Source organism: Peromyscus maniculatus, chromosome 16 (genome assembly GCF_049852395.1).
Source record: "Peromyscus maniculatus bairdii isolate BWxNUB_F1_BW_parent chromosome 16, HU_Pman_BW_mat_3.1, whole genome shotgun sequence".
NCBI lineage: Eukaryota > Metazoa > Chordata > Mammalia > Rodentia > Cricetidae > Peromyscus > Peromyscus maniculatus.
The window spans coordinates 45,266,410-45,288,493 of record NC_134867.1 but is presented as its reverse complement, the minus strand read 5'-3'; the positions used below and the strand labels follow the sequence as shown (position 1 = coordinate 45,288,493).

Sequence of the window (22,084 nt, the reverse complement as noted above, 5' to 3'; positions counted from 1 at the left end):
GCAGGAAATCTAAGAGAGAGACAGGAAGAAGAAAGGCACAGGCGGGAGAGACGCCAGCCTGCCGCCCAAGGAGCAACATGCCAGTAGACTACAGAACACATCCCAAAACAAAGATGAACAGAAATGGGTTAATTTAAGATATAAGAGCTAGCTAGCAAGACACCAGAGCCATTAGGCCATACAGTTTGCAAATAATATTAAGCCTCTGAATGATTATTTTATAAGCGGCTGTGGGACCGATGTGCCAGGTGGGACTGGAGAAACTTCTGGCTACGTTTTTGTATGGATCATTGATAGTTGGATTGTTGATAGTGGATAGTTGAAACTGGATGGCAAAATTGTGTTTAGGGGCACAACCACTATACATCCAGTTTTTATTGATTGATCTGTCAGGTATCCAGCCCTCTCCTACTGTGTGCTAAGTACAGAACAGATAGCAAAGGAAAAGTAGAGCAGTTGCATACCCTCCCCCACTTTTCCATTTTAGCAACAGGAGAAAGAAAATGAATAACGAGCAGAAAGGAAAAAAAAGTTTCAGAAGAAGCATAAGTACAATGAGTAAAACGAAGAAGATGGAGCAATAGTGACTGATACAGCCAGGGAGAGCCACTCTGACGGCATTTGAATTGAGCCATGGAGGTTCACGTGAGTGCTTCCTGGTGGAATGTCCAGCAAGAGCAAATATCAGATAAAACAAGATGACCAAAGACTAAAGGGAATTATAACGAGGGGCCTAGCAGAGCTGACTCAGCAAGGCCGGAGCTGGATTGCAGAAGCTTTGCCTATCCTGGGAGGGTGTGTGTGTTTCACTCTGAGGACAATGGCACCAGGATCCAATGGGATACACTTAAGTTTCTTGACACTCCACAGTGTGGCCTAAACATCTGGTTGGAATGGAAAATGGAATGGATGAGACAAACCATAACACTAATTAACATATCCGACCAGAATCCATCTTGACTGATAATCACTAGTCCCAGCAGAATTTTATCTAAACCCCAAAAGGATCAGAATCCCCGAAATGCTTGTTTGTAGCTCTGGAGTTGTTATTGGTAATGGAATTGCTTGTTCAGGCTAGTATCAACTTTGTAAACACCTACAAATAAAGGGTAGATGCATATTTTTGAAATGAACACACGGGAGTAGTGAGCTCACTTCAGGAAAGAGAACAGCCTCTTCCTCCGAGAGCTTGGCCCATGCCGCAAAGTTGAAATAACCTGCCTAAGGTTTCTACACCGAACTGGTGGCAGGACACAGCTCCCTCAAAGTTCCTCTCAAGGTCTGAGCAGCTAGCTCAATGGGTAACATGCCTACTACATGTGCATGAGGGCCTGTGTTAGAATATCCAATACACATCCAGTGTGATGGTGTGTTTCAGTAACCACAGCTCTGCAGAGCAAGATAGGCACACCCGGGGGGCTTGCTGGCCATCTGGTCTAGCCAAAATAGAGAGCTCCAGGTCCAGTGAGAGACCTCATTTTCAAAAAATAAGGCAGAGTGCCAGAGACGAAGACATCTGATAGCAACCTTTGGCCTCCACATGGGCAAGTGTACCTGTATGTACACAAGTACCACCCTCATGCCCACACATGCATGGAAGTTACTCTAAGAAGCTTTGGTACTAATTCAGGCATGTCACAGATTCTAATTCTGACTGCAAAGAAATCTAGAAGGCAAAACTGTGCAGCACAATCTTTTTGGCCACACACACACACACACACACACACACACACACACACACACACACACACACACACACAAAGCTGCTTCAAATTACCCAGATTTCAATATTCCAGTTTCTCTTCAGTTTGTAATTATCATTAGGATTGTATCGACAACAGAGTTTTTTTGGCCAATTATGCTACCGAATGCTGTGTTTAAAAAAACAATTACAGATGGCAATCTATTTGGCAAATATCTTCTGTAAAAATAAAGTAATAATTCTCTAAATTGATTTGCTGGTCCATCAGACAATTAAAGCAGATGAGTTTGGGGTTCTTTTTCTTTTTTCTATGCTTTGGTCAGTTGTGCTCAGAAAGTTGGCAGAGGAAGCCTCAGTACTTTCCATTTTGAGAAGATTGCCAAGTAGAGTCCATTTATTTCCAGAGTAACCTTGAAAATATTCCTTTAATTTTAAGCAAAGAAAGTTTCGTTGCGAAAACAAAATCTCCCTTTGTGAGGGTCTTTCATTTGGATAGCATCTTTAATGCTTGTTTCTCTGATAGGAGTATAAATCGTTATCACAGATCAGCACCCTCAGAGTAACTCGTTTCTCCAAAGGATCTGACTCAGCAGGAATAATAAAAATATGATACTTGTCTGGAATGCCCATTTGAAACATCACCCTCTATACTTTCACAGGTTTTCTCCTAGAAGCTATTGCTCCTTTCCAAAATTGTCATTCAGGGTATTCATAAAGGGGAGGCGGACAAAAGGGTACTAAAAGAGAAGCATGTAGGAGACATGACATTTGTAAGCCAAGTAGGAGTCAGGAGGGTAGAGTACATTTGAGAGCATTTCTACTCAACATTGTCTTGAAAGTTGCATGTGTGTAACACACACACACACACACACACACACACACACACACACACACACGCTTAGGTGTTTGCTTATGGACACTCAAATCTTGTATATTTATCCACTCTTGACCATAAAGTAGAGAGAAGTATTCATGGTTTACCATGATGTAGAATAATAGAGTCACCCTGAAGATAATGCAAGTATCATTTCACAAACCCATTCCGCTAACCTTCACTGATACAATCAGGCTTCTTGGATTTTTAACACTAAACAGATTTAAAATGACTTATGCGCCAATGTACTCATTGAATTGGATGATTTGCACAGTCGCAGGTAACACACTGCTTTCTGAACACTCCACATCCTATTCTCTGTGCTGCCACAGTTACCATTAGGTGCTACCAGCCACTAATTCTGTGCTGTCTAAAGGTTACATTTCACATTGAGGTTTCCAGTAGGAACCTAAAATCTTAAATGAATACCAAAAGCATTATTTTTCAAAAAGCCAAACTCAAGTTAGGGGAAGAAAAATAAGTCAGCGTTTAATGGATGGAACAGAGAGTGGAAACATCTGACAGAACAGTAGGAAACTTCGCTCCATTCTGAATACCTCACCACTACTCACACCATCTGTCATGCATTTCTCATGAAATAAACAATTTCAGAAATGTTTTGGCCAGGGGAGATGCATTTTGCTTTTTTTTTTTCACCCATCTATTTGTCCTATATGGACGAAAGACGATGGCCTTGAAGGAAATCATTATGAAGGCGATACTTTGACCCTGAGAGTGAGTAGCACTTTTATTTGGAGGTGCTTGGGAAGGACATGAGCTACAGATAGAATAGGAAATGGGACGGTGCGGGGGGCAGGAGGGGGGGGGCTTGAAGAGAAAGGAATTGCTGCCAAGAACAAATGCTGAATTTCCTGCCGTTTTTATTTCCCAAAATCAGAGCGGCTGCAAGAAGGAGCTGGGGGAGGGGAGGGGAATGATGCGTCCTCTCTTAGGGGGGAGGCAGGGGGGGGTCCTCCATACACTTTTTGAACTGTTTCCACAGTCTGGCAATACTTTATGCCAGAGTTAAGGTGGCACTCTCTTCATTATCTACAGTTCTCTGACTATGTCTCAGTTGACCAGACCAGTCTCTTCCCTCCATTCCATATGTGAAAGTTAGCTTTTCTTAGTCTCCTCCCCTTCATATTCCGAGGGCATTTCTCAGAACACTACAATGACACCTTTGAATCTGACCGTTGGTGGCTCGGTGTAGTATTTTTAATGCCACATTTGAGAGTGTTTTCTCTGTTCAATGAGTCATGTTCAGTTTTTCTCCTATGTGTCTCCTACCCTGGAAACGGAATCTTTTTCTCCTAGTAAGAACACTGGGGCAGTAGATCTTGAATATGGCCTCAGCTTCAGTGTTACTCTGTGCTCATGGGGAAGTCACTTTATCCTCTGTCTCTTCAACTGTATTTTTTTTTTTTTTTGTTCCTCAGGGTGATGGTAAAGGTCAAATGAGATAATGTGTTATAGCGTCTGGTTCATATTGAGAGATAAACATTTATTCCTTCCTGCACGTCTTTCCTCTTTGTTCCCATTACTTTGGACCTGTCATGCTCCCTTCCCTGGAATCCTTTTTCTTCCTCCTCTTCACCGTCCTTTGCATAGACAGATCCAATAATAAGGGCATATGAGGCTAAGAAGGACCACCCCTTTTACAGCACACTACGGAAAAGGGAATTTTAAGGCTCTATAACTCATGCTTTATGGATCAATAAGAAGTAGCATGATTTTATTAAACACCTTTAGTCTTAGTTATTCTATATATCCCTCTCTCCCTTTTCCCTACCCTCCCATCCATCTCCACCTTTAATTTTTTCTCCATTAGTCTCCTTCCCCACTTCTGCCTAGCAAGGTATGCCTAATAGTACAAAAATGGTATGACTGTTAGGGTGGTGGAAGTCAACCACTTCCTTGTGGGAGCCCACAAAGATTCCAGCTTGTGGTTTGTTTCCAGGTTTGAGAGTCAGAGTCTCCATTGCTCTCCAAGGCTGCATGATAGGTTGCAAAGGCATAGTTACCAGTTGTCTTATACTGCAAGGCCTAATCACAAGATGCTTTGCTATGGGATGTGGTTACCATGTGTTTTGAAGGGTCTACACTTGGTTGTATGCTGTGCTTTGATCTTGAAAGGGGGATGCCTTTTGCCTCTCCACTTGCTAGTGTACAAAAAAATCTCATTAGAAATAAACTTGAGGCTGCTGGGTATTGACCCAGGTCCCTCTTGAAGCTATCTTGTGTCTCTATCTTTTCTCTTCGTCTATGTCTACTTCTTCCTATTATTTCCCAATTCCTCACTTCCCTCTTCAAGGGACCTTTCAGTAGGTCAGGGCTGAACCCCAACACTGACCTCCAACACTTTCTGATGGAATTTAAGGCTCCACAGGAGAGAACTCATACCTGGTACTGTAAGCTTTGCCAAGAACCTATGGCTGGAGGTTCATCACCCACCAGAAGAGAACCTACTATTATTGTTCTGTTAAATGGACCTAGTATCAAATAGCCTTTGAGACACTTGTCTTCATACCATGAATGATGCATCTCTCAGTCCTCATCAGAGAAGATTCCTTTTGTGGGGGATGAAGGTTCATACAGAGACTCACAAAAGTCACAGTGAGGAGAATAAGTGGTTGTTGAGTATGCAGTCCTAAATACAACATCATTTCACACATAGAGCCCCTCTTCTGCCAAGGCTCAGGCAATACTATGGAAGAAAATGGGGAAAGATTATAATAATCATTTTGAAAAGGAGTACTACTAAGTGATGTCTTCTGCACATGACATGGCTGGTGTGTGAACTCACTTCAGCTGTGGTTGCTTGTATCGCAGAAAGGAGAACTGCTATGAGGACCCACCCCTGCCCAAGAAACTCCTGAGATTTAAGAATGGCTGAGGGAAGGTGCATGCCTTCAGAGGTGTAGCCACTGATAAGTTTCCCATGCATCAGAAAATGATATCATTAAGTGAAATTCTACTTAAACTCAGCGGGTCACACAGACAGGAAGAGACATGAAAATAAAAAGGGGACTTGTTGAGAAGAGGGTTAGTGGGAAGAAGAGAGAAGAAACGTGGTAATGGGAAATGAAGACTAAGATTCAATATATACATCTATGAAGCTTTTAAAGTAGTAAGAGTTCAACCCCAGAAGTCTTCTGGCCTTTACTTGTGGTTTTTGAAATTGAATTTATCCTTCATTAATGTACTTCCGAAGTTTCTGGGGTCCAGTTGTGTTTCTTGTTTTCTTCCTACATCCCTATCATTACCTCTTTACGATTTCTTCATCTCCTTGGTTTCTCTTGTAGTTTTTCCTCCTTCTCAACTGTCCTCTGATTGTGTATCCATTTGAGATTAAGAATGATTTCTTCTTGTAAAAACCCAGGGGTATTGTGCTGAATCTTGGTTGTTGATTGTCCCCAAAGGCCTATGTATTAAAGGCTTGTCCCCAGATGGTGCTATTGAGAGATGGTGTAACCTTAGGAGGCAGGACCTATTGGGAAGCTCAAGGGTCATGGGGGGCCATGCCCTAGAAGGGAAATGTGGACCCTGTTCTCTTTCTGTTTGCGTTTCTCTTAGATTATGAGATGTGAGCAGTTTCACTCTGACACATGTTCCTGCCTTGATGTGGGGACCACTGGTCGTGGACTGGAACTTCCAGTCATCTTCCAAAACAAGCCCTTCCTTTTGTAAATTCATTATATCAGGTATTTTGTTGTAGTAACAGGAAGCTGACTAACATATCCTGTTTGTCCATTTTGCTCCACGTGTACTGACGCTAATGCTAATTACCCATTACACTTACCTGTTTCTTAGTGGGGTAAAATTTCCCTTTGTACTTCTCACTCTCATAGGTGGCCTAGTTTCAAATAGTGGTGTCTCTTTCTAAAACACTTTTATGACCACTTCTTCCCTCTTTTGTTTGTTTGCTATAGGGAACTGAAAATCCCTAAATTCTATCTTTGACAAAGTAATTTTTAACAAGGTCTTCCTCTTGGAAGTTCCTATTGGCCCTTCTAACCTTTCCCCTCCCTCGGTTACCAGGCAATAACAGTTATAGTAAACTTTTATATGTCATTTTAAATATTACTACCTTGTTTAGAAACCTGCTTTTCAGTTGTTTGTTTCTGCTTCTTCAAGCTTAGCAGTGAAATCAGGTTTCACATCTTCCCAGGCAGCAGAGTACTTTGTGTTTATTCTTTGTATAGTCTTCTGTAATGATGCATGCTTCTACCTAAACAGAAAAGAATCCTGTGTGGTAATGAGGCCATTACTTTAGACTCTTTCTGGCCAACAGTAAGAGCTGAGGGAGCATGTGTAGCATTGCTAGAAGCCATAAAAGAGAAAGTGGAGAACACAGACTTACTTGTGGCTCTGAGTAGTGATTTACTTCAAGACACCAATGTGCTTGTCTGTAAATGAGCTCACTCATTTTTCTTAAAATCAGAGATTTGCTTAGGGCTATTTAAAAACATTAAGGTTGTAAGCTATTACTTCATAGAAGCAAGATAAACCAGGTCCTGGCCAAATGATAGTACCCCAGCTTTCTAGCTCTGCTTTATAACAGCACCAAAGCCAACTACTCAAGGCCATGCTTCTCCCAATGACTCCGCCAAGCTCGTCTAATATACTCCATGCTGTCTTTTGTGTGTGTTTATGACCAGTGATGGTAACTTAGGAGAGGCCTTTAGAAGCACATATGCTAATGTTTGCTTTGGTATGCCATGATCCCCAAATTTCTGCCATAGAATAATGCTAACTGGCTCACATCCATCTAGTCTTTTGTAGTAAGCATTAAGGAGTTTCTTTCTTTCTTCCTTTCTTTCTTTCTTTCTTTCTTTCTTTCTTTCTTTCTTCCTTCCTTCCTTCCTTCCTTCCTTCCTTCCTTCCTTCTTCCTTCCTTCCTTCCTTCCTTTATTTCTTTTCTTTCTTTCTCTTTCTTTTTAGTGTTCCATAAGCCTAGGCCTTGCTATGTGACCCTGGCTTTCCTGGAACTCACTGATTGTAGCAATCCTCCCATCTCTGCCTCTCAAGGGCTGAGATTATTGTCATGTACTGTCATGCCTAGCATGCCTTCTTATGTGTTATACTGTCCCACAGTCTCTCTACTGTCCTTTCCTTTCGATAGTCACAGAGCACCATATGTATGCCTTTCCCCATCATGATTGGCTGGAGTTCAATAAATTAAGCCGAGGAGGCAGGATTGGAAGAAAGTTGAAGATGCAAATTGAAAACAGAGAGAATCAAGATTTTTGAAATATAAAGTATTAGGTGTTTTAGGAACTGGGCACAATGCTGGACCAATGCAGGACCCTGTCTGTGCCAGTAATGGTATACAGAACAGAAGGGATTCAAGAGCAGGAGCCAGTCAGCCAGTTTAGGTGTACAAGAGCTAATCTTCCCAGGAAGATTAAAGTGAGGTCTTGCTGGCCTGGTGACAGGGAGAGCAGGTCTAGCTTCCACAGCCAAACATGATGAGGGGAAGGCATACATGTGGTGCTCTGTATCTACTGAAAGGGAAGGGCACTAGAGAGACTGTGGAGCAAAAGAATGCATAGGAGGGTATTCCAGACATGATGATGCATGCCTATAACCTCAGCCCTTGGAAGACAGAGGGTTGCTGCAATCAGTGAGTTCAGGCGAGCCAGGGCTACATAGCAAGACAGAGGTTCAAAACACATGGTCTCTTTAAGCCTTCCTCTTGAAAAATGATTTACTGCTTTGGTTTCTAATCATTTGCTAAGCATGCCGTTGGTACGAGATTCCACAATGCTCTGAGGATGTTAGCGAAGCTTGTCTCTTACCTTGCCCTTGCCATTTTCTCCTTGTTTCAAGAGCATTCACCACTTACACTCTTCTCGCTTTCTCGTCTACAACACTTCTTGCGTTCTTTCCTAGTGAGCTATCAGAATTGCTGGAGTGGAATGATATATTGGATTCACCTTGACCAGTTAAAATCTGGGAGTCAGGAAGGACGAAATGGCCATGAGCCACTTGGGACAATTGACGAGGTGAGCATATTAAAGTAACATATTCAATTTAGTCTCCTTCCAGACATTTCTTTTCTTTCTTTTTATTCTTTCATAGATTACATCCCGACCACAGTTTCTCCTCCCTCCTCTCCCCCCAGTTTCTTCCCCACCACTCCTCCTCCACAGATCCCTGCCCGGTCATGTCCCCTCAGAAAAGAGCAGGCCTCCCAGGGACCTCGAACAAACATGGCAGCATGATATGCTACAATAAGATCAGGCACATACACCCAAAGGATGCTCCATCCTATCATAAGGACACTTGCTCAGCTACGTTCCTAACAGCTTTATTCACAGTAGACAGGCATTTCTTACTCACTGTGGATAGACCACATGCAACCAAAAATAGCTACAAACCCAGCCTAACACCAAATCATAAACTTACTTAAAGCATTATGAGGTTTTTGGGGGCATTTTTTTTTGGTACCTCAGTTGTATGGTTCTCAGATGTATACTTTGTAGATAACAGTATTATGTCACAATGTCAAAAAGTCCTTCCTCCCGTAGGGTGAAACTCACTGTGCTCTCCGTGGTATATATGGTCATTCAAGGGCTCATGTTGCTCTCTTCTTCCAGCACTTCATTGATTTGAGGATGTGCAAACCCCTTAAAGCAGCGGCCCTCAACGTGAAAGTCACAAGCCCTCCAGGGGTCAAACGACCCTTTCATTGGGGTCACATATCAGATATCCTGCATATCAGCTATTTACATTACTATTCATAACAGTAGCAAAATTACAGTTATGGAGTAGCCATGGAATAATTTTATGGTTGCGGGGTCACCAAAACAGGAGGAACTGTATTATAAAGGGCCACAGCCTTAGGAAGGTTGAGAACCACTTAGAAGATCTTAGAAGATCTTGGTGGGATCTGGCTCCCATTTGCCTCCGTGGGCTTCACCTGCTCCTCTCCTCACATTGACTTATTCTGTGTATTCGAAGAGTCCTTGCTCTCTTTAAACCTTTCTAACGGTCGGTGTTGCCTCTGCAGATGGGATATGCCAACCCTTTTGCCACTCCTAGTCCCCAGATGATGCCAACCTGTACTGTGGCTCTCAGCTCCGACCTCATTTCTTCTGGGAACTCTACCCTCTCACTCCTCCAGCTATGCAGGATGGGAATCAGAGCCTTGGCAAAGTTCTCTTGCCCTCCCCGCGCTCCTCTAACATGGTTCTGTGTGGCTATGGCCCATTTAGCAGAACAATTCTCTCACTCAGCTCTAGGAGGGCAGGCCAGTACCTGTCCTGCACGCTTATTGTAAATCCTAACGTATTTCACGTCAGCATAGTGGTTTAAATACAGCACAGTCCTAAGGATCCTGTATTTGAATACTTGATCTCCAGTTGGTGGTGCTGTTTGGGGAAGTTTTAGAAGCATAGCACTCCTGGAGGAAGCGTGTCACTGAGGGTGGGGTTTTGAGAGCTCAAGACCCACCCACTCCTGTCAGTTTGCTCTCCCTGTTTCGTGCTTGGGATTTGAGCAGTTCCTGCTGTCATGCCTGGTGCATGCTGCCTTGCCTCTGCTCCATGATGATGGACTGTGACCCCTCTAAAACCATAAGCCCAACTACGTTCTTTCTTCTGTAAGTTGCCTTGGTATTTACATCACAGCAGCAGGAAAGAAACCAATGTAGTCAGAAAGACTTAATTTCACACACACGAATGAGCACCTATATTTACCTATACTTACCAATTATGTCTGAATATGTCCCATAGACACGCATACATTGTGCAAGCACGTGTATGTGTGTATGTGTGCACACATGCACATGTATATAACATGGTAGGTACTCATAACCTTCAGCCTCAAAGTACACCATAGATTAGGTTTCTGGAAGACACTTGATGCATATCCTAGCTATTTTCACTTACCTGTATAGAATGTCGTCTTGTTCCATTCTAACTTCATTCTTTAGAATCACTTTTACTATCCTCCTCACCAGTTCTTCCTCCCCGCAACAAAACAATGCATTCTTTTAGGGGGTACAGGCCACCCATCATCTCAAGCAGGTCTTGCTTTCAAAACTGCTCTGATTTGTAGTAAAGTGAACCGGAATGGATGTTTTCATATGATCCACTCTTTTCTTTATTGTTTGTACAGTGGGTGTTTTACTTCGGCGAGCTCTCTACAGCCTGAAGCCCATCAGTAGGTCTGAATAATCATGTCTTCCTTGTGATTGTTCTGGATGATGGTGCCATCAGCTTCTCTTAGGTGGGTACTTTTGTGAATCTGTGAAGGGAGATTTTTTTTCCCATCACTATTTGATATACACAAAAATAAAAGTGCTCAAAGTGCTGAAAAATATAAGTTATTTACTTAGGGGTGGTGATCGGTGCTTCTCTCTTCTGTCTGGTTGCCCATCAGCATAGAAACCTGGAGAAATCCCTGTCTTATTTCTTATTTCTCAGAGCCTGACGATGCCTTTAAGAAACCGTGTAACAAATATTCAGTGTTCACTACAAGCATACAGATCTACTAGCTGAGCCAACATAACAATGAGGTGCTGTGGCCAAAGGACTCCCACACTTTCTCCCTACACATCATCCAGCTCACTCCACTGTCGTCAGCCAGCTACCAACAATGTCCCCCCTTAGTGGGCTTCCATCTCTGGAGTCTTCCCTACCCCTCCTCCAGACTTATGATACATTCTTTCCCTTCTGTTTGGAAAAACTGGAAAGGACAGCAAGATAATTTGATTTGATTATTTTTCTGGATGAAAAGCCCCTTTCTCATAGGAATTATCTTTAACCCAGTTGCCTCCCTGGTCCTGGTTCTAAAGGGACTCTGTTGGCTGCTATCCTGAATGCCTGTGATCCCTACAGTAATAGGGAGAGCGAGGTACTCCCTCTTATGCCAATGTCATTAGTGTGCAATGGAAAGCATGCAATTGTTGAAGCCATTTGACATCCCATGAGGCATGTCCCCTTCCAGAATTTTTGCTACAAGTGAAAATACTTATGATTGCTTACGCTTTCTCAACCTACCATGCCCTCTATTTAATCATAAACAATTTGTAATGCTTCTTTTATCATCCTGAAGGAAAAAAAGATGGCTAGTACAATCAGCCTACACATCATGTTTTAAAAATCGATAGAATGCATAAATAAACTTATATAGAAATGGGAGGAAAATGGTTTCTAGCAGGTTAGCAAGCATTTCCTGGTGGAAATGCATAGGAATTGGTATTCCAGCGGACATAAGAGTAGAGGGAGAGGGCCACATCTATTAGCTAAGTCAGCTTCTAACAGTGACAAAGGCAGGTGGAAGACCTGTTTAACTTGGAGAAATCTGGGTTTGAAAATAGCATCAGAGGTACTGTGATCGGAATATATATATATTTTAAATGTGATCAAGTCCAAACAAAATAAAGTACAATCTTGAAAAGGAAGGTTGGGGAGTACTGTGTTGCTGTTATATATATATCAAATAATATGAGCAAATGTTTAACTGACACAAATAACCTCTGGAACATTGAGAAGCTAGATGGGATGAAAAACATTGTTGTTGTTTTACTGCCTGGAACTTTCTTGTGAGTCTTGGTGCTTCTTTCTGCATTCCTGGAACCAGGATAGGGATGCAATCAAAGCCAGTAGTTCCTTTATCATGATAACAACAACAACAACAACAACAACAACAACAACAACAACAACAACAACAAAATCCTCTGTTAATTTCTAAAATGTCACAAAGGGGACGACAAAGCACCCACTGAGGGCCACTGTCAATTGTCAAGCAGGAAATGTGGACAGAGTGGGAGTAGAGGCGGTAGATGGGATAGGGGTTTAGTTTGACATTTTTTGGGACCCATGATGCTGCAGTGTTGCTGAAGGAAGGTAATCAGCTTTTGAACTCCATCTCAGAAACTGACCCTGACTTAGGTAGCCTGCAGAGGGTAGGGAGTCAGCTGAAGATCATAGAGTGAGGAAGTAACGAGAAGAATGGAGCTTGATCCCATAGCAAGAGCATTCTTGGCTCTATGGCTGAACAGAAAATGAAGAAATGGTCAGTACCACACACACAGCCAAGAGGCCCCTTCATGGAAATTTTAAGGGGGTTCCCAGCTGAGGCATGCCAGATGCATGAAAGCCCAGTTCAGGCAGAGACTGTCAATCAAGCTATTCACAGACTCCAGCTGAGGGAGGTCCTGTCCACCCCTGTGCAGCAGAGTCGGAATCTTGGCCCACGACCCAGTCTGGAACAATGCCACTCTCTATGGGATTTTTCATTCTCTCTTTTTCTCTTTTTTTTTTTCTTAAAAAAAAAAACACCCAACTTCATTGTTTTCTTTTATAATAGAAATAATAGATGTTCGTTGTAAAATATTCCTACAGTGTAAAGATGCAAAAAACAAGGAAAGAAAATTCTTTAAACCCATTGCTCAATATTAATTACTGCTTACATCCTTTTGCTTTTGTTTTTCCTTGTGTGTATAAAAACACTAATTTTAAAAGACATCATAATGCAAGTATTGTTTTCAGCTTGATGCACTTATCTTGCAATGGATGTATTATGACTTTTTATCATCACCAATCTTCAACAAACGGGTTCCTTCCTTCTTTTCAGTGCTTATGATATATAGACTTGTGTCTGTTTTCATTATTAGGTCCACAAGGAAACTGTCAAGAGACAGGTAGACTCAGAAATAATTATTTTTCACATTTTTGCCCTCATAAACAATGCTACAGTAAGGCACTATCAAGTATGTATCTTTGTGTGAGGATAAAAATACTTTTATAATTAAATTGCCAAATAGCCCTGAAAGACTGCATCAAATGTTGTTTTACCAATAGTCCTTGAAAATACCAAAATTTTTTTTTAAACCCTGAGTAAACTAGTCAGCAACAATTTATTTCCTGTTTGCTCTTGGGAAAATAATATGCATTGGTCATTTTAAAATATAGTCAAGTGTGTGAAATAATCATCTTTGGAACTCATAGCTCTCCAACATATCTATTAAAAGATTTAGTGTGGGTGTGTCTATGGCATAATGGGTGGTACTCTCCCAAACATGTCCACTGGAGGCCTGAGTGCAACTATCCAGAAATGAAAAGATCTCCAGGTTAGATTAAATACGCCAAGGAAGAGAATTCTTGATCATACTGGGCCTGTGTCAATGGTATGTGCATAACACAGAAGACAGGGTCATGCAAACAGACTCAGGACGGGAGTAATTTAGCCACAAGCCTGGGAATACCAAGGACTGCCAGGGAGTGCCAAGGATTGCCAGTGGCCACAGAGCACTACTACAAACACGAGTGTATGTATCTGTGTGTGTGTGTGTGTGTGTGTGTGTGTGATAGGTATTTGAGACGTCATATAATGTGTGACCTCTGGTACCTGACATTTTATTTCTGCTCTATATTTTGAGTATCCATTCCAATTCTGACTTTTAGAAACATCCCCATTCCCTTTATGTAGCTGAATAATGTCCCATTATACTAGTATAACCCAAATATTATCTATTTATCAGTTGGTGGGTATTTTTTTTTACCACTTCCACGTTTGACTGCGTGAATAGTACTATTACGAACGCACATGTACAATTTCATGTGTTCAGATGCTTTCATGGACCTAATAGTGGAATTACAAGTTCACATGACAATTCTGCTTAGCTTTTGGAAGTGATGTCAAAACATTCCCATGGTAGCTGCATTGTTTTCTGTTTCCAGCCATTTCCAGTTTTTCTCTTTTCCATTTCGTCTACTATTATAGGTACCCTGGAGGGTATTGAAGTGTATCACATTGTCGTTTTGATTTGCATTTCCATAATGACTAAGGATTTTTGGCCACAAGAATCATTTCCAGTCCTTCAGAGTATTCCATTGTGTATTTGCACCATAATTTTTCCAGTATTTATTTAAATAGTCCCGTGTGAGCTGATATATAGTTCCTAAGCTCTTTTGGCCATCATAAGCAATTGTCAGGGTATTTGTTGACGTTTATCAACAAAGAAGGTTTCTAAGTGTAGACTCAGGGTTAAGATCACTAGTGAGAGATCACACTCACTTTCTAGTCATCTATTATTGTCACACAGTCTTCCTGTTAATTTTCTGGTGGTGTTTAGTTCTCTCCGTAGTGATTAACAATGCACCAACTAAGCAACTATTCTAGGTTGCAAGACATGCCATATCTTTGTATTTACTAACAATCCACTTATTTTTTTTCAGATAAAGTTTTACAAGGCAGTCCATGCTGGTCTTAAAACTTGAGATCTTCCGGACTCCACTGGGCAACCGACTCCCACTCTTAAAATGTTTTTCAGTGAGATGCATTGGTGCATCTTGTTTCTGTTGTGGAGGAGATTAAAATAGAACTCTATACCATGGTTTGAAGATGTGCCCAGAAGTTTATGCATTGGAATTATAATTCCCAAATTCCTATGCAGTTGTTTGAAGATAAGGGTGTGAACATGCAACTTTGGTGGTTTTAGGGGAGGAGAGATTCACTTTAGCACACTTGCTCACTCTTTCCCATCATGATAGGATGTAATGATGGCCTTCTTTACTACATGATGATGGAACAGGTCCTCAGAGACACTTCTGCCCTGCTCTTAGACCTCCTTGTCTTTAGAACTGTTCGCCAAACAGCATGTGTTTTATAAATTGCCTGGTCTTATTTGTTTTGTTATAAACCCCAAGATACTCTAAATGGGAATGCAAACAAAATGTCTGCTCCACTGTAAACCCCAAAGTCTTGCAAAGTTCCCAGGGTTCTAAAAATGGTGCCACCTAGCAGTGAGTGTCCTCCCTGCTCTGTTCACAAGGTGACTGTGGTGGTATTGTGTTCCCCAAAATATTGTGCACTCTAATAAACTTATCTGGGGTTAGAGAGCAGAATAGCCACAATATTAAACATAGAGGTTAGGCAGTGGTAGCACATGCCTTTAATCCTAGCATTCCAGAAGTAGAGATCTGCCTGGATCTCTGTAAGTTCAAGGCCACACTAGAAACAGCCAAGCATGGTGACTCATGCCTTTAATCCCAGGAAGTAATGGCAGGAGGCAGAAAGGTATTTAAGGCGTGAGGACTAGGAACTAAAGCTCGTTAAGCTTTTAGGCTTTCGAGCAACAGTTCAGCTGAGATTCATCAGAGGCTTCCAGTCTGAGGAAACAGGATCAGCTGAGGAACTGGCAAGGTGAGGTAGCTGTGGCTTGTTCTACTTCTCTGATCTTCCAGTATTCACCCCAATACCTGGCCTCAGGTTTGATTTTATTAATAAGGCCTTTTAAGATTCCTGCTACAGATGACTACAGGGATGCTTGTTTCTTGCTCTGTTTACAGGGTGACCACAGGGATGCTTGTTTTCTGTGTTCTTTGGATTCTTATGCTTATGCTCTTTCTTGGTCATCCTAAAGAAATGTCTTAAACTCTGAGAGCCTATAGAGTGAGGGCAGGGTTCTCACTCTATAGGGAGTTGCTCTCAAGTAGCGGCCACCCTTGGGAGTCTCTGCTCCCCTCCTCACCCTGTGAATCAGAGCTCTCTTGCTTTCCTCTATAAAATAATCACTATGTTTCTTCATTTTTCCCCTTCCACCATCTCTCAGCTCTCTGTGAAGCCATGCATAGATTTACATTTGTAGAAATGGCAGGAAAATCCAGGTAGACTTTCTCTCCCCCAAACCTAGACAAATCTGTGAAGTAAGATGATAGAAACGTTAGAGTTGGTGTAGAATATAATTACACGGAGAACTAACACAAGTTAGCCTCTCTAACTGTTCTGCTTCCATCTGATGGATGTTTGACAGTCTTTCCTACTTGTTAATTTGACGTACTACTTTTTATCTTTGCTCATTTTCCATTGAGGTATTTATTACTTTGTGCCTTGATTGTAGATGTTGTGATCTTTGTAAATCAATAAGTATTGCATGATTTCTGTCTATCCCACTAAATGATATCAGTTGACTTTTCACCTTTATTACTATTAAATCTATTTTGTAAATTGTCTTTTCACTCTTTAAAAGTTTGACTTTTTCTTTTTTATGTGTAGGTGCTCATTATATTATCACAAAGACATTCAGCCTTCAAATGTATCACAAAGATTTTTCTCTTAGCTTTAAGTCTCTATATTTATATTATCAACAATATTTTCTATAGTCACTCAACAACTTCCTTCTTAGTGTTTGAACTTCTTACCTGAGGGTTACAATTGCCTTTTTCCACACCAAGAAATACTCTTCCAAACTAAGTTTTATTTCTAACATGCTTTATTATTTATAGTCTTTGAGTATTAGAGCTATCTGGATTAGTTGTGGTGTGTGTGTGTGTGTGTGTGTGTGTGTGTGTGTGTGTGTGTGTGTGTGTGTGTTTGTTATATAAAGTAAAAGCATGTTTTCCTCAAAACCACATCTTGGCTATGCAATTAATTATGTGCTTCTCTAAGTTGATTCTTTTACCCTATTATATTTTCTTATTAATATTGCTGGAATATATTCTTAACTCTACATATTTCCATTATTTCTATGTATTTCACTAAGGCTTAATTATTAACAGAATACCATTATTTTCGTTTGGTTTGATATATCTATAAGAATAATAACATTATAAAAATGATGGTTTTAGCCTTCATATAAACTTTAATTAAAATTTATGGTTTCCCAGCTGCAACACTCTGGAGAGCAGGCCCTGCGTCTTGCCTGGACAGTACAATAGAACCAATTCTGTTGGTGGAGGTGTGGGTGAGTCAGACCCAAGGTTGTGAGCTTGGGAGAGCTGTTACCACTACTCATCTGCCTTGTGGTGGCATGAGCAGGGCAGAGTTACCCTCCCCCTTCCACCCTTTGGACCAAGGGCTGCAGGATCTTCACAACATAGGGCAGCAACAGAATGTCCAGGAAGAGTGCCAGTGAGGGCCCAGAGTCGATGGTATAGCGGAGACCAGGGGCCTTGAACCAGATCAATGATTCTTTTTGATGAATGCCTGCATGCAAAAATGTATGGAAAAGGGTGACTCACAGTGTCACACTGCGGCTTCCATGATGAGATTCTCCCCTTCTTCCGTTTTTCTCATTTTGTAACTTTTTCTCATTTTTATAAGCCACCATGAGAGTATTTCAGGTCCTCTGAGAGAGCAGCCAGAGTTCCTAACCACTGAGCCCCGACTTAATGTTTAATATGTCTTTTTAATGGAAACCATGCACAAAATGCTGTGTTACATACTGAAGTATTGTTATTTCGAGGAAATATTTACAGAAATTTTTGAATTGCAAGCTGAACAAGTCTGAATTTTATGGGACTCTACTTTTGCTTGAAAGAACAATTGATGAATTATGATTATTTGGGACAGACATATACTCTTAGAAGTCTTAAAGCAAGCCTGTCATTTCATGGAAAACAATTAATTGTATTTGTTGCTAAAATGAGATTTGAGTTATAGAAAATATTGACATCCCAATATTTAAAAAATTTAGGGTTTCCTTTATATGGACTATAAGAACTTCTTGTTAAACTTGTCAGAAACCTAAATGTATTTGAATTCTTGTTCTTATGTGAGCTACAATATACATACAAGCCTGGACTGTTTGTCACATGACTTAGTGGGAACTCTTGTCAATAATAAAGACAAATGTTTCCAGGATTTCTGCTGAGCCCACATCCCCTTAAAAACCTTTTTTTTTTTTAAGGAGTATCTTTATCCCTTTAAAATATGAGAATTTTTCAGTTATTCTCCCTAAATTTCTAGTAATTTATTCTTACACAAGAGTACATGAGTGTCTGTTCCCTATACCCATGTTGGGAAAAGGTTTCTAAACCCATCTGTGCATGAATCATAACCTTTGAAGGAATAAAACAATAAAACAGCTCCCTTTGTTGATAGTTGGCCCGATGCCTGATTTTTTTTCTTTTTCACTGTGCACAAAAACAGGGGGTCAAACTACTGATCATGACACGGGCATTTTCTCCACTCAATTCACCATTTTCTAGCTAGTCTCAGCCTTATCTTTTCTCAGATATGCTAACTCAGCACCACCTGTGGGTGATGGAGCTGTCCTGATCAGTCAGATTCTGAGCAAGTAGGGAGGAAATATACCAAGGGGCGGGTTTCTCAGACCAGATATAGAAGCAGGTCTAAGTCTGTAGCCTGTGGTACAGAAGAGTCTGTATATAGACCATGGAAAATCATAGAAATATGGGCAGGATGTGAGCTTTAAATGCCCAGTGCAGCCAGCTCTAGGGACAGTTGGACTTGTCTTATTTGCATCTGGTTTGCATGCAGACACAAGTCTAGCACTGGTATAATGAGTTGGTTGTACAGTCTCCCTGGACTAAAAGTCCCTTGTGACTTTCTAGTCGACCATGCCTAGAGTTGCTTTGTCTCACAACTTCATAGTTCAAACCCTAAACCAAGAGTCTAAAGTATGTGAGACAAGAATACATTGAACCAAGGGTTTGTGTGTTCAAGTCTTGATTACCAACCTGCGGCTCTACTGGGAGGTGGTAGGAGCTTTCAGAGGTGAGCCCTAGTGAGAGAAAGATGGAAGTTAGTTCCCTGTAGATGAGTCCTTAAGGGGTAAAGTTAACTCCAATTCTCCTCTCTCTCTCTCTCTCTCTCTCTCTCTCTCTCTCTCTCTCTCTCTCTCTCTCTCTCTCTCTCTCTCTCTCTCTCTCCCTCTCTCTCTCTCTCATGCCTGCTTGTCCTGAGGAGTACAGGCCTCATACACCACATGCCCTGCCATTATATGCTGCACCAGCACAGGCCCAAAGCAACGAGGCCAAGTTATCACAGATGCAAATCTCTGAAGCCATGAGCCGTACTAAATTTCACTATCTTAGGGGCTTTGTCACAGTGATGGAAAGCTGACCCATGCAAAGGACGAATTGACAATCAGCCTGTCAGTGGTGCTGGTAGTTGTTAAAGGCAGAAGTGAGTTTTACATGCTGAAGAGAAGTAAGACACCTTCAAGGCTAGCCTCAGATATTTTAGTAGTAACCTGCTCGCTTTTAGTTCTTGAGAACACAATGTACATATATCTACTCCTTTCGTATCTTTCTCCCCAGACTGAGGGAATATGTGACTCTACATTCTTACAATACGTGGTTCCTGGGGTTTAAAGGGTACAAATGCAAATATCAAACCATGAAGAGGACTAAATCGCTTCTACCCATAAATTATTTGGACACTTAACACAAATGAACAAAAATGATAGACTGCAGTGATTCACTAATTTTTCCCTGAAAAGAGTCACTTCAGCTTCCCATATTGAGTTAAAATAATAAAAGTGACACATAGTGCTTATTCTTCCGAAAACACTCAGAGAAGTTCGGTGCACAGCAGTTAGTCAAAGGCAGAGAACCTTGATTTGATCTCCATTCGTTATTTGACACTGAGGGTTAATAGGCTCCAGTAGCATCTGTAATCTTTCTGTGTTCTAAGAAACCCACATGAATGAATGAAAGACTGTCCTCCTGAATTTAGATCTATCTGCAGGAATCTGCAAGCCCTTCCCATGCCCTGTGAACATATCTGTGTTTTGGGTTGAGTCTACCTACAATGGCAGGCAGAAGTGACTGCTGATCTCCTAGCAATGGCCCTTCTGTGGAAATAGAAAGTCTAGGAACTAGCTCTAACCAAAGGGAGAGGTTAAGTTGAAAGTGGAAGGAGTGAAGACAGGCACGTGGCCCATAAATATCCCTTCCTAGTGGCCCAAGTCCTCAAATGAATCCCATGGATTTTCACTAATTGTAGTTGAATATGAATTAACTTAAAATACAAAAGCACAAGGAAAACGTACAGAGAATTAGGATGATGGCAGCTAAGAATTGAGGCAAAATGGTGACGGGCAAGGACATCTTGCATTTGTGTCTTGACATTTTATGACTTGATTCTCCTATGGTTGGCTGGTGGAGTAATTATCCTTGTGCTGATTTATCCGGCATCTTCAAGGGCTGAGGTAGGAAACCCCAAGGGCAGGAGCAGGGAAGAACTGGTCCCACCCAAAGATGCTGGGCTGAGGAGAAAACGAAGATGAGGAAGGACCCAGTGTTCTTGAAGCACCACACTAAATCATGGTAGGGGCTGGAGAGGTGGTTTATAAGCTAAGAGCACTTGTTGCTCTTCCAGAGGACATGGGTTCAGTTCCTAGAATCCATATGACAGCTCACAACCATCCATAACTCCAGTTCTAGGGGATTCAACACCCTCTTCTGAACTCCATGGGCACCAGGTACATGCAAGCAAAACACACATAGGGAATAATAATATAAATAAATCTTTAAAAAAATTTTAAAGACATCATGGCAGCAGAGCAATGAAGTTTCAGGTGACTTGCCATGGGGATCACTTTCTTTTTTTTTTTTTTGAGAGTGGAAGACCTTTTTTATTTTTTTTAATTTTATCATTATTATTATTATTATTATTGTTATTAGGAGATTTTCTATTCATTTTACATACCAACCACAGATTCCCCTGTCCTCCCTCCTCCTGTCCCCCAGCCTTCCCCCCAATCAATGCCCCATTCCCACCTCCTGCAAGGCAAGGTCTCCCATGGGGAATCAGCAGAGCCTGGTACATTCAGTTGAGGCAGGTCCAAGCCCCTCCTCCCTGCACCAAGGCTGCACAAAGTGTCTCACCATAGGCACCAGGTTCCAAAAAGCTGGCTCATGCACTAGGGACAGGTCCTGGTCCCACTGCTTGAGGGCCCCCTAAACAGTTCAATCTAAACAACTGCCTCGCTTATCCAGAGGACCTAGTCCAGTACCATGGGGGCTCCTCAGCTGTTGGTTCACAGTTCATGTGTTTCTGCTAGTTTGGCTAGTTGTCTCTGTACTTTTTCCAATCATGGTCTTGATATCTCTCTTGCTTATAGAATCCCTCCTCTCTCTCACTGATCGGACGCCTGGAGCTCCGCCTGGGACCCGGCCATGGATCTTTGCATCTGCTTCCATCAGTCACTGGATGAGGGTTCTGTGATGACAGTTAGGGTGTTCAGCCATCTGATCCCTAGAGTAGGCCAGCTCAGGCACCCTCTTGACTATTGCCAGTAGTCTATGGTGGAGTCACCCTTGTGGATTCCTAGGAACCTCCCTAGGACTCTGCTTCTCTCTATTCCCTAGGTGTCTTCATTTATCATCTCATTCCTTGCTCTCCCACTCTGTTCCCATTCCAGCTCTAACCTCCCACTCCCCTAAGCTCTCATCCTCCCATCCCTTGCCCTCTATTACCCCCTCACCACCAGTTTGCTCATGTAGATCTCATCCATTTCTCTATCGCTGGTTGAGGAGATCACTTCTAATGTCTTCAGTTAGTGGAGAGGAATTTTTCTCACTCTTGAACAAAAACGATGGCAATTTGACTTCAGTTTTCCATGGAGTTTTTCCTTTTGTTTGTTTCTGTGACCATAGTTGTGGCTGCTCTTGGATTCTGAATACATTTCCATAATTCTCAAGAAAGGGGGATGCTTCAGAACTGGGGAATTCTAGGGTCTTCAATTTTTTTTTATTTATGTTTTATTTATGTGTATGTGTGAGTGGATATCACACGTGTGCAAG

The 22,084-nt window shown here is 41.6% G+C and overlaps 1 long non-coding RNA gene across 2 annotated transcripts in view; it reads right to left on the bottom strand.

The window, feature by feature from the left end:
- Positions 1 to 13,429, bottom strand: part of LOC121823212 (uncharacterized) — a 31,768-nt gene extending 18,339 nt beyond the window's left edge. Inside the window, exons 1-6 of one of the 2 annotated variants that reach the window (XR_006064600.2) lie at positions 12,469 to 13,429; positions 10,917 to 11,021; positions 10,472 to 10,829; positions 8,378 to 8,531; positions 6,667 to 6,807; positions 5,107 to 5,283 (exon numbers count right to left, since the gene is read on the bottom strand). This is a non-coding gene — a long non-coding RNA (uncharacterized LOC121823212). The remainder of the gene's footprint in view (positions 1 to 5,106; positions 5,284 to 6,666; positions 6,808 to 8,377; positions 8,532 to 10,471; positions 10,830 to 10,916; positions 11,022 to 12,468) is intronic. The other variant, XR_013045084.1, reaches the window with a different exon arrangement.
- Positions 13,430 to 22,084: the final 8,655 nt, after the last annotated feature.